Source organism: Phlebotomus papatasi, chromosome 3 (genome assembly GCF_024763615.1).
Source record: "Phlebotomus papatasi isolate M1 chromosome 3, Ppap_2.1, whole genome shotgun sequence".
Taxonomy (NCBI): domain Eukaryota; kingdom Metazoa; phylum Arthropoda; class Insecta; order Diptera; family Psychodidae; genus Phlebotomus; species Phlebotomus papatasi.
This window is the reverse complement of record NC_077224.1, coordinates 61,558,672-61,566,454: the sequence shown is the minus strand read 5'-3', so window position 1 is coordinate 61,566,454 and position 7,783 is coordinate 61,558,672. Positions and strand designations below refer to the sequence as shown.

The following is a 7,783-nucleotide window of genomic DNA, read 5'->3' as shown; positions in this document are numbered from 1 at the left end:
ATCTTCCTAAAGTGGCGGAGGATCGACAAACATAGGCTGCTAATTTGAATGTCATGGGCCCGCGACCCCAATACGAATAAGCGGTCATACTACTTCCATTTAAATAAATTTTGATATTTTGGAAGTAACTGTCAATAAGAGTTCCGCGTCAAGGAAATATTTCTTCATCTTATTGTTTTAATTTCACCAAATTCTTAATCACTACGGGTTCTTGTTGTCCAGTAGTGTCCTTAAATTGTTTGTTACACTTTTTCTTTTATATCAAATTTGATCTTTTTTCGGATTTTCTCGAAGTCACAATATATTAGAACAAGAAGAATATCAATGAAAAAGAGTGAAGTATGTTGATATTCCACGTACTCAAGAAAAATTATTCTGAGTAAAGAAAATTGAAAAGAAAATAAACAAATCAATTTTGAACTAAATATTTTCTGAAAGTATACAATACGGAGCGGACGGCTATGCATATGGCCCTGGGCGCCGCGCGCCCGGGAAGCCTATATTGATGATGATGCGTACGGCCTATTCAACGCATGTTAACCCTGTCGACGGCCATATCATATATTGTGAGTAATATCTCGAAAATGAAATCAATTAATACTTCAGGGTTTTTGATTACTTACTTAATTAACCGGCGCTACAACAATTTACTGATCTTAGCCTGATTCAGGACAGGACCTGTCACCATTTGAGCCTCTTACGTACCACTGATCTTCAATTCCGCACCCCTAATAAGCTTGCGTCCTGATCCACGCCATCGGTCCATCGGAGGCTGGGTCGGCCTCGTGTCCTCGAAGCATAGATTTCGCCTCTAAAGACTTTCCAGGCTGGATCGTCCTCATCTTTGCGAACTAGATGACTAGCCCACCAGAGCCTATTGATACATATTTACTTGACAACAGTTACCTGTCGGTAGCACTCATGGTTGTAGGCTCCGAAATCGTCTTTCCTTACATATGGATTTAAAAATCCGTCGTAGGATCCTCCTCTCAAACGCGGCTAAGTTCGTAATTCATTTTGCTAAGGACCCACATCTCAGACGAATACATAAGGACTGACAGGATCATAGTCCTATACAGTAGTAGCTTAGTCTTTATATTTAAGGTTTTGAACCGGAAAACTCTTGACAGTCTGACATAGGCCCTGTTGGCTTTCATCAGCCGTGTGTAGACTTCAGTTGAGATATTGTATTTGGCTGTGAATGTTGGGGTTTTTGATTACCTACACAAAATTAACTTCACTTCAATATTCAGTGTTTTTTCAATTCAGCTTACAAAATTTAAAAACAGCTAGTAAATTCTAAAATTTATTATAGCGTTGAGAGAAATTATGGAAAATAGTGATCCACATAATCAAATAGACTAGGGTAAATGTTCAAAAGTCGGCCAAAATTTAAACTTCCAAACCTATTGTAAGTTAAATAAAGTTTTCATAAAATTTAACAAAAAAATCAATTAAATAATCTTTATGGAACCGTAGATGCGGGTGGCTTTATTTCGAGGATAACTTCAAGGGCCCATCAAACCTAATAAAAGTTGAAGCTATTTTTTCAGTTTTCCTTGTAAAAATTTTGCAAATATTACACCGCGACTTAAACAAATTTGCTAGTAATTCTTGTATTATTTCGGCGAATATTATGAAATATATATTTTTGGATAGCTTTTAATGCACAATTTCGAAATATATCAGACTAATAATTCAATTCTCTTTAGGAAAAAAATTGCGAATAGTCTTCAGTGCCTCTATGCAAAAACGTATGGAAAAATGTCGAGAGGCCCCTGATAACTTTGACATTGTTCGTAAAGTTTCTTTAATTCTAGAACTTAATGATTAACATTACATATCCTATCTACCATGTAGGATCAGAAAAGACTGAGAAAATCAGAGAAAATCTTCCACAAAGAAAAAGTATTTAGTTAGAATATTATTCATCAAATATTAGAATAAAATTCCATAATACAATCAATTTGTTTTTAGTGTCCAATTTTACACTCAAAGTGTCCGAAATTAAAAGCTGTCCCAAATTATGAGCACTTACCCTACAGGTTAAAAAAATATTTTTGATTTTTTTGGCCCATAGTCCAAACGGTGGGAGATATCTACTTCTAGTTTTTAGTAACCCTAAAATAAGTAGTTATTTTTAAATAAGCAATCCTCCTTGGAATTGTTTACATTTCAGTCAGCATACCTTAATGTAGGGGTCTTCAATGGGAGATTTTTCTCACCACAACTACATTGACATGATGTCTGGAACATGGTGTGTGTATGGTGTCAGATGTGCTGTCACACTGACACAACGACTCCTGCATACTTGGTTCTTTCTCTTGTACCAACAGAACTTAGCATAAGAGAGCGAGAGAACGCATGCGAAGTAAAATTTGGGTTCACGGCACATCCGTCGGTTATTTGGACGGTCTCTTCAGTCTGTTTCAGGTTGTTGCGTTAAATAGGCGAAACTGTTTACGCATCCGCGACGGACGTTATTCGATTTTTGCCAAAAAGGGCATCAATTATTTATCCATTTCACAATCGCATCTGTGTATGTGACATCATAGAGATTTGTGACAATGATCGAAGAAGAGTTAATGTGAATTTGTGTAGCATTAGCATGTGCGACGTGTGATTTTTCGCACAAGGATCCCACATTAAGAACAATCCCTCTTGAGTGCTATATACTTGTGGGTAAGGAGGTTCTCTTATTTGTGGAGATTTCGAACTTACGAAGGACGCGTTGTGACGTAATAGGGACAATTTTTCTCAAAAGATATTGAAGTGGTGCCAATCTCTCAAACATTTTTTTTTTTGGTAATTGCAAGAGTGTGAAAGCTCCCCAAGCAAAAAAAATGCCAAGGAATAAATAAACCAACCCCAATTTCAAAACTTTCGCCAAAGTCTAATTCTCCCCCCTTTCGAGATGAATATTTTTTATCATCAACCCCTCTTGAGCATCATTCAGTATATATACTTTGCATATCTGAGTATGACCTGTTTTTATGTCCTTTTCTGTGTTCACTGCCGTTTTTTTTTTTCCTCAACAACAATTAAATATTAATAAAGCACATAATATCCGGAAACGGCTACAAGACTCCCGTTTTTCTTCATTTTTACAACTCACCTGCGCAATTTTAATTAATTTGATATCCGTTTGACACGAATATGCAATTTTCTCATGAAACCCCATCAAAAACTTCCCCAAAAAGGGTTGGTTGGAATATACCATTTGCTCAACTTTCACTCATTCTCCGTGGGAACCTGTGACCTTTATGTGACAAGAAAAGAAGCACTTTTGGCATATCCATTGCTCCAAGAAAAGAGATACGTGAAATTTGTCGGTGCTGGTAGAAAATAAATAAGATGCAATTTATCTCTGTGACAGTTGGACAAGTGATGCTATTTGCTATATTTATTGTACATAATTAAACGCATTGCTATTTTTACAATTCTTTTTTTCAACATCTCCACCAATCGCAGGGCTATTTTTAGCGGGGTTGAATGATTGTTGCTACTAATGGTGGTAGGATGGGCCGGAAAGTGGAGCTAGTGGAAAGAGGCGATATACTTTCAAGGGGCAAAATCATATTAGGAAGGCATTTTTTGAAATGGTTCTATGGTTATGCCGATTAGACGTGACGTGATTGACATTTTATGAATAATTGAAATACATAACAAAAATGTCTTTTGTTTCTTTTAGTGCTATATAAAAGATTAATAATTCAGATCAATTTTGTTTGGATTCTTAGCCCAGCTTTTCATGTTAATTGCTTTCGAAATTTATTCCCTTAAGGACAAAGAGATTAGGGAAATCTTTAACATTCTGCTGCAAAAATATAATCAAAATCTATAAGAAAAATAAATTATAAATGATGGATAAATTTTTAAATTTAATTGTCTTCTTGTTTCTCAATTTCAAGTTCAATTAAAATTTCAAATTTACAGTCAAGTGTGCTAATCCGGGCGCTTCGCTATCTGGATCGTTTGTGACTAATCCACTTAAAATAATATTTTAATTTTTATTTCCGTAATATAGTCACTACAGTAACATAATATAAAACTATTCAAGTTTGAGAAAAAGCAAAAATAATATATTTATCCATTAAATAAGTGAGTGTGATCGACTCTTTTCAATCTTGTGCTAGCTGGGTTCTTCACTAAAAGCTGGTTGAGTGGAAACATTTTTTTTTTCCTTGTGAAAAAAGTATTTTAAATCCAAAGGTTTAATAAAAAGTGAGTTAGCGAAAAGACGATCGACTTAGCGCATGCTGACTTATTTCAGTATTATCATTATTTTATAAATTTTCTTTAATATTTTTGTTATTTTTTTTATATTATGTTTCTGAATGAAACAGTGAATAATTCTATGGATTTAGAAGAAGTAAAAAAGAATTTCATCAGTCCTAAAACAAGCGTTTAAGTAGCACTCTTCGGAAAACGATCCAGTTACCCCACCTTACTATATGTAATATTTTAAGAATTGTTTCTAACAGAATAGTAAAAACTGAATTTCTAGATATTTAAAAAAACAGATATTTAAAAGGAAATTCTTTTAATTTAGATCCAAAACTTATCAACGGATATACAAACAAGTCAAGATTTTATGAATACTCCCAATAGCTAATCGTGAATTTATTTAAAAAAAAATCATAATTTAAAACGGTCTAATTGGTTCTAAATTATTTTATTTATTTACCGTATCACTAGATTTAAGTGTTTTCTTCATTATATTCGCAAAACTGTCTTAAAATTTAACCTTCCGAAGAAAGGGTGAATGTACAGAAAGGGCGAGAATTTCAAAATCGATGGAGTAAAGCGCCGTAATCATCAGCAAGTGTCTTATAGAAGTTTTAGCATCTTTCTCAAGATTCCGAGTGTAAAACGCTCTTCAAACGTAAGATTAATCTACAAAATTTTCTTTTAGTATTTATGAACATACGAGCTTTCTAGAAAAATCTGAACTTAATAAATCATTGCAAATGGTTGTGGTTTAAAAATTTAAAATAATTGTGAAATAGATTATGACTTTAACCTAAAGACTGTATAAAATTTTAAAACATTAACTTTAGAGGGAATTGGGGTACCTTTGAATTAGAGTACTTTTGACATGGGGTATTCTCTTCTATTTTCAAATGGCACCGAGCCTCATAAAGTAATTTAGCAACCTTATTGGTTTGTGAAACTATATTTATATCATGGTAAGATCCTGTTACAGCGATCGCTTTGTAATCCGGATGATTCGGAGACAATATGACGGATGTCGGCTTCGTAATCCGGATGTATTTTAACGTCTCGAAATTATAATACAAGTTTTTTTTTTGTAGAATTAGAATAAGAGTTTTAAATAAACCTAAAATGACGTAATTAGACAATTTTATGCAATTATACTTCATTTATTAATCAAAAACATCACAGGATAATTCATTTTCATTGCCAAACACACATGCAAACATGATCTCAAAACTATTTTAAATGTAACCGTCGATAACTCGTCCGGATTACGCCGATCCGGATTAGAGATCGGGCACTCTATATTTAAAAATAGGATAAATCGTATTCCAAAGGTGAACCAATTCAAAAAAAAATCCGCTTAGCCTCGCATGTTAATTATAAAATACTTATTTGTAGTCTGAAAATAAATACTTATCGAAACTTACGTTGATAAACCTTTTGGCCAATTAAAAAAAATAACTATTTAAATTACTCAATATTATAATCAACAATTATAATTTGTGGACATACGAAGAAGTATTAAGTGGTAGTGGGGCACCTTTGAATTCGGGTGCCTCTGAAGTAAAACTTTTTTTCTAATTTTTTTTTTTATAAAAGGAATTGAAGCTTATCATTATGCAATATAGCTTTACAACTGCTTTATAATTTTAAATAAAATCACGATAAGGTATCGTTTCAAAAAGTCGAATTTTAAAGCTGCACTAATTCAAAAGTATCCTACTTCCCCCTACAAAAAAGGTACTTTTGTTCTTATAATATCGTCGATTGCATCGACAGTTGTCATATCTGTATTTCTTTTGTATCTGCTTTTGGTACAAACGACGATATACACGTTATCTCTTGCATCAAATAGTGACACAAAAGAAATGCAGATACGACAACAGTTGATGCAACCGACGATATGTTCTCTTCAAAAAATCATTTTATCATGTTAATTTACGCACGCAAAACTGACCGAACTACATCTAGTATTTACGCACGTACTTTTCCAGTTCGTTACTTCTTTCATCGGATATTGTAAAACTTCTTTTCAGAAAACGTAATCGATTATTTTCTTCCACGTAAAGAATATAAAAAAAACAATAAATTTTCTTATTTAATAATACCAATTTTATTGAAAAATTTTCAATACAACAATTGCAAAAGCTAAAATCCATTAAAATTGCATAATTTTCAAATATAGAAATTTTAGAAGTTGCCCTAAGTCTATTTCGTTGAAAATATTTAAGAAAATACCAAGATTTTTTTTTACATTTTACCTCAAATATTTTTTAACTATAATTTTTTAATTTTTTAGAATTAATTTCAATGAATAATTAACTTTTTTGAATTTGTCTTAATAACTAAAATTATTCCTAACTGTATTCACTAATTTTAAAATTTTCTTTTACATAATAAAGTCAATTTCCTATAGAATTTATAAAAAATATTTATTATTTTATTGCTACATTATACAATTCTTTTCCTATTCACTTCCTCTTATAGCCAAGAATATATTTAATAAATTATTCTAATTTTATGTTTTCTTTTATTAAAATCACATATTCAGGGTATTGCGCATACGACATTTGTTGGTGAATACAACGAATATATTGCTCACTCTCCAGCGTTACAGAAATATAAAGTTTTTAGAAAAGTTATCACATTCTTAAGTATCCGCATTAACTAGAACAAAATCATTTTAAAGGGAACTAAAGCAAATGGTAGATTAACAAATTTCCTAATTAAAATAAAAGTCTTATCTGGAATGAAAAGCAGAATGTTCGTAGAAGAGTTCCCTTGCAGCTCCTCCTCATAATTTTCCTTATTTTGTGATATTTTTAGCCAAGTTCTTGTGCATCAATTGACGCTATCGTGAATTCATTGATGAGTTGAAAGTCGCTTCATTGCAGTTGAAAGTGCCATTCGTGGTTTTGGAAGTGCAAAAGTTTTAATAGAATATTCGACAATGTTGGAAGTTCTTCATGTCGTTGGGAGGGCGTAAAGCTAGGGGTATTGGGTATTTATCCTCCCCATTGAGATGGTGTCTCTGAGACAGATAGAAATTCTTCTCGTACGAGAAGCACTCAAATTGGATTTACCGGGTAACAAAAAGCATTTTGAATAATGCCCCATAATTCGAAGAAATATGTCCGTATGATTTCACATTCTCCCTGGGTATATAAACTGGGCTCAATTGGACATTACTGGTCGCCTGGTGAGATGAAGAGGCATGAAAGAGTGAGTCCCACTTAATCATAACACAGCAAGGAGGACTCTCACAAGCTGTGCCGACGCCTCGGAAAAAGACAGAATACATATATATATGAAAAGGCACAGTACATAGGGCAAATTTATTTAAATTGGCTCAATTGAGTTTCATGATAATCATTTCTTCTCATTTAGAAAATCGTGAACGAAATATATGGGGCTCGCAATGTGAAATTGTGAAGAGGATTGAGATGAAGAAGCGGAATGCATCGCTTCTGTCCACAGCAATTTTATCCATTTGCTTGGAGGCAATTATTGCATCCAAATCATTCTATAGACATTCATTAGTCCCATCTAGAAGGATTATTTT

At 32.9% G+C, this 7,783-nt stretch overlaps 1 protein-coding gene across 1 annotated transcript in view; it reads left to right on the top strand.

Annotated features, from left to right (window-relative positions):
• The first annotated feature begins 2,421 nt into the window (after positions 1-2,421).
• LOC129807113 (teneurin-a) overlaps positions 2,422-7,783 on the top strand; it is a 232,326-nt gene continuing 226,964 nt past the window's right edge. Inside the window, exon 1 of the mRNA XM_055856153.1 lies at positions 2,422-2,682. The gene's annotated coding sequence lies outside the window, so the exon portion shown is untranslated. The remainder of the gene's footprint in view (positions 2,683-7,783) is intronic.